We start from the raw sequence: 9913 nt of genomic DNA, 5'->3' as shown, positions 1-9913 counted from the left end.
TGCCAAATGTATAATTATCCCAAACACGTCAGAGTTGAAGATTGACGTTGATCTCGTTATAGGATCTACACAGTAGTCGAAAGCTGTCATGGTGGGCTTTGGGGGTCAGGGACAGATAGTGGAATGGATCTGAACTGACCGTAAAAAATAGGAAGAATTTCTATTACAATTTTAAATCAAATTTTAATTAAAATTCGAAAGAAATTTTCACTGACTTCTAAACAATAAGAATGGGGATGTCAGAGCAAGGGAAACTAGTGTGACCAAAGGCATGTATGTACGTAAGCAAGCACCTCGTCTCCCCACCTGGCAACAACAATGATGTTTTCAGTCTGCTTGGAACAAAGGCTTTATGCACGGAGCATGTTCAGCGATGAATTTGGAAAGACAGACCGGGGCCATAATATGGAGCCTTGAACTGCACATATAGGAATATGGCACTATTTTCCCCATAAACAATGAAGAATTTACAAGCATTTTTGATCAAGTGAATGAAAGGAAATCAGTGGGAAAATTAAATTTGTGGTAGTTTGTAGGATAAATTGGAGTAGAAAGCTACTGGTAGAAGAGGGAAGAATTTAGAAGTAATTGTTATAAACAGAATCCCATGCTTATAATTAGCCATCATTGATCAACAGTCCTTGCATGGAGGTAGGGCCGGGCCATCCGTGAAAGGGAATCCAAGGTCAATGACATCATTCTTTCTGGAGGAGTGTGCTTTGTGCAAAACGTAACTGAGGAACTTGGGAAGTCATTTTCTTCATTTAAGTTCATCAAACCCAATGAGCAAGCGTTAGGGAGGTGCCGTCTAGAATCTGAGAACACAGAACGTTGGAGTCGCTGGGAGATTTAGGGGTTATTCTGTCCAATGACCCCATTTTGTAGTCCGGAAACAGAGCTCCCAGACACAACAGCCAGGTTTGGAGTTAAAACTGGGGTCCTAATTCCAGATCCAGGGCTCTTCCCACCACACCCAGCTCTTTCTTAAATAATGGCAATATGCCTCCCCTCAAAGAGCTTACATGTGTTAAAAACAAAACAAAAAACAAAACCATTGTTTTTCATGCAAGGAAGGTATAAAAGTGCACACTCATCCTACTGTAAGAAAAATGGGGTCATCCTTCTTAAAGACTCATAGAATGGCCAAAATTAACAAGACAGTAAACAAGATGTGTTGGAGAGGATGTGGAGAAAGGGGAACCCTCTTACACTGTTGGTGGGAATGCAAGTTGGTGCAGCCACTTTGGAGAATAGTGTGGAGATTCCTTAAGAAATTAAAAATTGAGCTACCCCATGACCCAGCAATTGCAACTACTGGGTATTTACCCCAAAGATACTGATGTGGTGGAAAGAAGGGCCATCTGTACCCCAATGTTCATAGTAGCAATGGCCACAGTTGCCAAACTGTGGAAAGAGCCAGGATGCCCTTCAACAGATGAATGGATAAATAAGATATGGTCCATACATACAATGGAATATAACACAGTCATCACAAAGGATGAATACCCAATTTTTGTATCAACATGGACGGGACTGGAGGAGATTATGCTGAGTGAAGTAAGCCAAGCAGAGAAAGTCAATTATCATATGGTTTCACTTACTTGTGGAGCATAAGGAATAACATAGAGGCCATTAGGAGAAGGAAAGTAAAAGTGAATTGGGGGAATCAGAGGGGGAGATGAAGCATGAGAGACTGTGGACTCTGAGAAACAAACTGAGGGTTTTGGAGGGGAGGGAGTGGGGGCACGGGTGAGCCTGGTGGTGGGTACTAAGGAGGGCACAGATTACATGGAGCACTGGGTGTGGTGCATAAACAATGAATCTTGGAACACTGAAAAAACAAAATTAAAAAAAATATATATGGGGGAAAAAAGGCTCAGAAAAATAACCTCCTGTACATTCAGAGAATAAAATTTACTGGCAGGCTTAAAGGCCAGATAATGAAAAGCTACATTTCTCCTTGAGTTTCAGCTTCAGAAGGCAAAGGTGGCCCAGGAGATAAAAGGGAGCTCTTTCCTGGAAAAAAGAAAACGTTTATTTTATTTGCCTAATACTGTTTCCTTTCTTTTTTTTTTAATATTTTATTTATTTGACAGAGAGAAATCACAACTAGGCAGAGAGGCAGGCAGAGAGAGAGGAGGAAGCAGGCTCCCTGCGGAGCAGAGAGCCCGATGTGGGGCTCGATCCCAGGACCCTGGGATCATGACCTGAGCCGAAGGCAGAGGCTTATAACCCACTGAGCCACCCAGGCGCCCCTACTGTTTCCTTTCTTAATGTTGCAATCCAGAAAAGCTAGACCAAAAGATTTGCAATTTGAGGTCACAATAGTACGGGTCCAATTATTTTAAATAGGTACAAGAATCAAGGCACTAGTCCAGAGCCCTCAAAAGAATGTATTCGTGGACTCTTGGGTAATTAGTCATTTTTTCTGTTGAATCCTTTATGAGAAACTAAATATGTAGATATTTGAGGTACAGAGTGCAATATAACAGAATAATCATTGCTCATTAAAGCATCTCAAATATAGGTCTTAGCCTCCTTTGTGGCCCAGCTATTACAATATGTATGGACATCAGAAAAGTGAGGTAGAGGGGTCTGATTTAAAATAAAGAATATATTTTTTCAAAGCTCATTAAGATATAGACTGGGTTTCCTGCCTACAGATTTTTGTGTCTGTTTCTTCTATAAAACATTTTCTAAGACCATCAATTATGACCTCCCATAACACACTTCAGATGATCATAATACATTTGTTTTACAAAACAAAAAAACAAAAAACAAAACAAAACAAATGTGACTCAAAACTATAAAATGTCATAGTCTGGGGTGCCTGGGTGGCTCAGTGGGTTAAAGCCTCTGCCTTCGGCTCAGTTTATTATCTCAGGGTCCTGGGATCGAGCCCTGCATCGGGCTCTCTGCTCAGCGGGAAGCCTGCCTCGTCCTCTCCCTCTCTCTGCCTGCCTCTCTGCCTGCCTGTGATCTCTGTCTGTCAAATACATAAATAAAAATCTTTAACAAAATAAAATAAAAAATAAATGTCATAGTTTACTGGGATGTTCCAGGATGGGAAGTCTAAGCCTCCATTGGCTTCTTGAATCCCAACTATGATACCTTATTGGGCAGCTTTCCCACCACAAGGGAGAAACCTACTGCTTTCTAAAGTCACTCATCAAATTTATGCATTACCACCTAATAAAAGCCAAAACCTTGTAAGGACAAATAAGAGTTAGCCAAGGAAGTCATTTTCTAAAGGGAAAAATTTCAGGAATAGTACAGAAATGGCAAATAGTGTGGTATATTCAAGGAACGACAAGTGGAATGATATAAGGAAGGAGTGGTATACAGTGGGGTTAGAGACATAGGCAAGAATCTGATAGAGAGACTTGTATGTCTACCTAGAACCTCCAAAATGGTTTAAAACGGAGAATAATAAAACCAGATCTACCTTCTTGTTAGATCATTCTGGTGGCAGCGTGGAGAAAAAAAGATAGAAGAAGCAAAACCATTTAAGAAGTTATTTCAGGGGCACCTGGGTGGCTCAGTGGGTTAGGCCTCTGCCTTCAGCTCGGGTCATGACCTCAGGGTCCTGGGATGGAGCCCCGCACTGGGGTCTCTGCTCAGCGGGGAGCCTGCTTCCCTTTCTTTCTGCCTGCCTCTCTGCCTACTTGTGATCTCTGTCAAATAAATAAATAAACTCTTTTTTTTAAAAAAAAGTAAAAAAAAAAGTTATTTCAGTTATCCAGGTGAAAAATTGAAAATGACGAAAACCTGAATTCACTCTGTAGTAATGTGAGTTCATTTCAGAAATATTTATAAAATAGAATTGGTACCTCTGGAAAATTAATTTGATGAAGATGGTAAAAGGGAGGTAGCTGTTCAAGGATAACTCTTTGGCTTCTAATTGGAGTAATCGAATGGCTATTGGTACTGTCAGTTGTTGGTACACCAAGTTGGAGCTGTTGGAATGAGCTGAAGTTGGGTTTGTTGATGTTACTTTAAAATGCTAGTGAAGGGGCGCCTGGGTGGCTCAGTGGGTTAAAGCCTCTGCCTTCAGCTCAGGTCATGATCCCAGGGTCCTGGGATCGAGCCCCACATCGGGCTCTCTGCTCAGCGGGGAGCCTGCTTACTCCTCTCTCTCTGACTGCCTCTCTGCCTACTTGTGATCTCTGTCTGTCAAATAAATAAATAAAATCTTTAAAAAAAAAAACTTTTAAAATGCTAGTGAAGGCAGGCCTGGGTGACTCAGTCCTTAAGTGTCTGCCTTTGGCTCAGGTCATGATACCAGGGTCCTGGAATGGAGCTCTGCATCGTGCTCCCTGCTTGGCAGGATGCCTGCTTGTCCCTCTCCCACTCCCCCTACTTGTGTTCACTCTCTCGCTGTGTCTCTCTCTGTCAAATAAAGAAATAAAATCTTAGAAAAAAAGAAAAAAGGAAAGGAAAGAAAACACCAGGGAAGATGGGGACCCCTGCATGGCTCAATCAGCTAAGTATCTGCCATTGCCTCAGATCATGATCCCAGGGTCCTTGGATCTAGCCAGGCCTTGGGTTCCTTGCTTCAACAGGGAGCCTGCTTCTCCCTCTACCTGCCACTCCCCCTGCTTGTGCATGCTCTCTCTCTCTTTCTCTCAAATAAGTAAATAAATAAAATCTTAAACAACAACCAAAAAAAAAAAAAACACCAGTTAAGATGAATGGTTAGTAATTGGATACAAGTCAACTCAGAGGAAAGACCGATTTGGAGCAATGAACCCAGCATTTAAACAAATAATATAAGCTTAAGACAGTGTATGATCATCCAGTTATAGAACACAACCAGATACAGAAAGGAGAAGCATACACACAGAACCCTGGGGAACAATAACATTTAAGACAATTTCCAATGGCTAGAGACTGCCATTGCGTTCCTTCTGGGTCTTCTCTTTTCTACAGTGAACATTCATGGATCTTTCCATTGTGTCTTCTATTCAACTGCTTCCAAATATTTCACTTTGCCAGTTTCCCTCCTAAAATGGGACACTCTCAACTGATACGAATCCATGAACTGGAAACCGACAAAAGCTAAAAATATCATCTCCATTTGGATGGCGTAAAGGCCATACATGGTAAAACAATTCAGCAATACATGTCTTCCAACTTCCATAACATAAATTTGTTGCTAGAAACAGTTGCCCATCCAGGACCTCTATATGCTAGTCTCCCCTGCTGATAAAATGTGAGGGGAAATGACCTATGAAACCTTTGAACCAAGAGTTTTATGAACCAGAGGTCCCCTCTCCAATCTTTCCTCTTTTTCAAGCTCGATGCAAATGACAGTGAGGCCAAAGCTTAAAGAATTGCTGAGTCCGCCAGATGGAAGAACCCCAGGATGTGGGTCTCCACGTAGACAGAAATAACACACAAGACACAGAATATTTGACTTGGAAAGTTAACTGAGCAAGACTTGAATTTCAATTATATTATACCACTGAGATTTAGGGCTCTATTTTTTTTTTTTTTACAGCATCTATTATCCTAATACTATACACCTACCCAAACGGCATAAGAGGGGTGCCTGGCTGGCTCAGTCGGTAGAGCATATGACTCCTGATCTCAGGGTCATGAGTTCAAGCCTTATGTTGGGTGTGGAGCCTACTTAAAAAAAAGGGGGGTAGGGGGGTAGGGGAGCTTCTGGGTGAATCCGTCGGTTCCACTTCCAATTCTTGGTTTCAACTTAGGTCATGATCTCAGGGTAATGGGATGAAGCCCAGCACTGGGCTCTGTACTCATCAAGGAGTCTGCTTGGAATTCTCTCTCTCCCTCGCCCTCTATGCCCCCTTCCCCAATCTCACTCTCCCTCTCTCTCAAATAAATAAATCTTTTTTAAAAAAGAAAGAAACAGGGGCGCCTGGGTGGCTCAGTGGGTTAAAGCCTCTGCCTTCAGCTCAGGTCATGACCCCAGGGTCCTGGGATTGAGCCCCGCATCGGGCTCTCTGCTCTGCAGAGAACCTGCTTCCTCCTCTCTCTGCCAGCTTGTGATCTCTGTCTGTCAAATAAATAAATAAAATCTTTAAAAAAAAAGAAAGAAAGAAAGAAAGAGAAAGAAACAGCATAAGAAACCATTAATTTGGAGAGGAGGGACATTATATCAACGTGTTGTCACTAAAACTCATCTTTATAAACTAATATTCTCCATTCTGTAATTATTCATTAATTTCTTTGGCACAACTGCAGAACCTTGCATTTATCCCTATTAATTTTCATCTTACTAGATTTAGCAGATCTTTGAATATTTTAGTTATCTGTTTGGAATCTGCTTTTTTTAATCCATTGTATGAACTATCCCTTTCAACTTTCTAACATCTATAAATTTGAGCAAAGTTTCTATCTTCAAATCATTAATAAAAAATAATTGAGAGGTTGGGCCTGGATTAACATTTGCAGAAATATTCTCATAATGACATTCCTGTGGGGTCTCTATGGATCCTTCCCCACTCTGGCAACCCTTCCTGTGATCGGAACATGCTTACATGTTCCTACTGAACTGCCACTTTGAGTCTTACAGGACCTGAAGACGAGAAGAGCCAAAAGAATAAAAATGGAGGGGCACCTGGGTGGCTCAGTGGGTTTAGCAAATCCAACTCTTGATTTCGGTGCAGGTCGTGAACTTGGGGTCATGAGATGGAGCCCTGTATTGGGCTCCATGCTTAGCATGGAGTCTGCTTGAGATTCTCTCTCTCCTTCTCCCTCTGCCCCCCCAAATAAATAAATAAATCTTAAAATAATAATAATAATAATGGAATACAATCAAAGAGAGTCTATGTTCCTCCTTTCCAGGCGCTCTAGCCCAAGCTTTTCACCAGTTCCAAATCACCCCCTTGGACACAGTGGCATCCTAACCAGCCTCTCTGATGACTCCCATTTATCCTAGACTTGTCTCTCCAGGGTCTTCTCCTTTAAAACCAAACTGCTATCATTCTCCTGCTAAAGATGTCCAACGACTTCCCTTTAAATCCAAACCCCTTCGTTTCATGTACAAAGGTCTTCCTGACATGGACCCAATATCCATCCAGTCTCATTTTCCTTCACTCTGCTGTAAATTTCTTGTCATTCATGAACCATGTTGGGTCCTTCAAAAAGCCTCTGCCTTGTAAACGTTGTTCTCATTTACAAGGAGCTGGAACTATTTCTGTTCCTTTCCTACCTGCCCCAAGGGGAGAATTAACTTAAATAAGCCTTCTCCTCTTTGCTTTCACATTTACTCTGTTCAACCTCATTGTTTACAGGCCCTTCTTCCTCCCCCAGCCTGTGAGCATGCTGAGGACAGAGCTGTGGCTTCCACTCCTGTGGCCCCAGCCCCTATCACAGGAGATGTTTCACAGCTGGTGCCCAAAAAATATTTGTTGAGATAATGAGCGATGAGAGGGAAATACAAATGAATGCATGAGAAAGGTGGAAAGAGGCAGGAAACATGGAAACATAAAGTTCAAATTGCCAGTGTTTATACAGTGTTAGGAGAAACAACCATGTGTTATTGTCCACCCTATCACCATGTAACCTTAAGAATCAAAAATTTGTTTCTGTCCAGCATCAGGGAGGATCACCCCATAGACACAGAGCTTGATCATTACAAGCCCTACGTTGATACACACAATAGATTGGGAAATTCTCTTTATACTTAAACACATATATTTAAGAAGCATGAAGTTCCTTTAATATTTATATCCTTACCATTAGCTCTAAAATCAGCATACTTACATCTGGTCAGGTCAAACAATTATTACTATTTATTGTTGTTTGTTTTAGTCAAATAAAGAATATCAGTGAAAAATATTCAAATACCTAGAAATAAATTGAGTCAGGAGAATAAATCCAGTAATTAGTCTGCAAGTACAAAGAAGGGTTCATTTCATTACATAACAGTTTCCAAAGGGAACAAACTGTCTTCCTTATGAATCTTGATTAAAGGTGTGCAGGGGAAGGGTAGTCTCCTTAATGCCCCTTGGGGATTTCTTTCCATGATTTGGTTTCCCTTGAGTAGTTGGTATGATTAACTGGGCTGGTTTCTTTCGTAATTGTCCTGAAGCCCTTTGAATTTTCAAGCTGTTTTGCAATGGTTTTTTCTCATAGATGTCCTTAAAAATGAACCTCTTAAGAGGGTGGTAGGGTTATGGACACTGGGGAGGGTATGTGATATGGTGAGTGCTGTGAAGTGTGTAAACCTGGCGATTCACAGACCTGTACCCCTGGGGCTAATTATACATTATATATTAATAATTTTTTTTTTTTAAAACGAACCTCTCAGGTGATGTGGTAGAGCAAAATAAGCTCATGGAGGTTGTGGTTGGCAAAGCCACGATGTAACCATACAAAGTCTTCCTACCTCTTTAAGGGTACTCAGGGTGCTCCTTTGAAAATATTTTCATTTCCAAAATTCAAAGCAAGCTTAGCTTTCCCTCTTTGGACTTAAAATAAGGTTGCCAGATAAACACAGGATGTCCAGTTAAATTTGCATTTCAGATAAATAATTCTTAAGGACAAGTATATCTCATCGATACGAGGAATCCTGTGTTTTTATTTGCTCAGTCTGGGAACCCTGACTTAGGACGATAACGTTTTTTTCACCCCAGATCTATAGGAACTTGAGCAAGGAACTTACCCTTCCCGGGCTGAAATGTCCTCATCTCTAAAAACAAAATAATGGGCTCCATGACCTGTTAGTGACTTCTGCAGTACAGTGTTTTCCCATCATCTGAGATGTACCCAGGAGTATAATAACAGTGTGCTGGAAAGAGAGCTGCGTTTGGAATAAAAAGACCTGAGTTTGAGTCCCATAGCTATCACTAACTATGTGATCTTAAGCAAATCAAATCCTTCTGATCTCAGATTTCATCCGCAGAAAGGGGGATATTTATTTTAAGGATCAAATGAGTTATCATGTGTGGATGTTCTTGGGTCTATGTAAAGTTACAGAAAATGATGAGTTATGAGACGGTTACTCAACTCCTAGCAGAAATTACTCTCAACCAATGTGGAAGTGAGTTATTACCAGAACTACAGAGGCAGAGACTCTGTTCCCCTGCATGACTCAATCCTCAGAAGGTGTCCACAAGTAATTGCTTTCCCATCTTTGCCCTTTGTGTTCTAAAAGACAGGGGGTCACCTGTGGGCCCTAAACTTCAAATTCTTCAAACAATAAACTGGCAAAATAATATCCACTGTACACAATTACTAGGAGAATTGAGTGAGAAACTACACACAAAGGCCTAGGACAGAGTTTCTCATTAGAAACAACCATTCTTTCCGTTCTCTGCTGTTCTCCTCGTTGAGGTCCAGCCCTGGGTACAGTCCATTGGAAATGAGCGTGTTTAAGTAGTGAGCCTCAGTTTCCCTTCCCCTCCCCTACCTGGCAGCTCTGTTGTCAAAGCCCAGAAGAGGGAAGAAGGCCTCTTCCCATCCCCAGACTCCCCCCTAGGGTGCAGTCTGAGATACCCCAACTCAATTTGTGTCCCCAACCTCTATGGACCCACAGGACAATCATAACCTTCCCTAACCTCAACCAGATTCAAACCAGAAAGCAGCAGGAGAAAAGTTGCCTTCCCCCAAAGGGGCGTCCAGCCCCTCCCACGCCAGACATCGGCCATAATGAAATCCAGACCACACGAAATTCCCCGTATTTGATTACTGCACAAGCCCTTCCCTACACCAGGTCCTCCAGCCTCTCTCCCTCTTGCCTCAGACATAGCTCTTCCCCAGAAGCATGTTTCAGGTCAGGAGGCCAGTCCTGGATCGGGACAGAAGGCTGTCTGCGCTAGGCACTTTCCAACCTGCCCAGGTGATGTCGGGTTCAGCCTTTGCAGATGCCAACTTGGAAAGGGCGTCATGGCGCCTTGACGCAAATCCGTGGTACAACAGTGACCTCCAGTGGCAGGTGTGC

General features: G+C 42.1%; 1 non-coding gene across 1 annotated transcript; it reads left to right on the top strand.

Annotated features, from left to right (window-relative positions):
- The first annotated feature begins 5549 nt into the window (after window positions 1-5549).
- On the top strand, window positions 5550-5622 carry TRNAR-CCU. Its single transcript has one exon. It is a non-coding gene; the product is annotated as a tRNA-Arg (tRNA).
- Window positions 5623-9913: the final 4291 nt, after the last annotated feature.

This window comes from Meles meles, chromosome 8, assembly GCF_922984935.1.
Source record: "Meles meles chromosome 8, mMelMel3.1 paternal haplotype, whole genome shotgun sequence".
Taxonomy (NCBI): domain Eukaryota; kingdom Metazoa; phylum Chordata; class Mammalia; order Carnivora; family Mustelidae; genus Meles; species Meles meles.
Note: the sequence above shows the minus strand (reverse complement) of the source record. Positions and strands in the feature narration are given on the sequence as shown.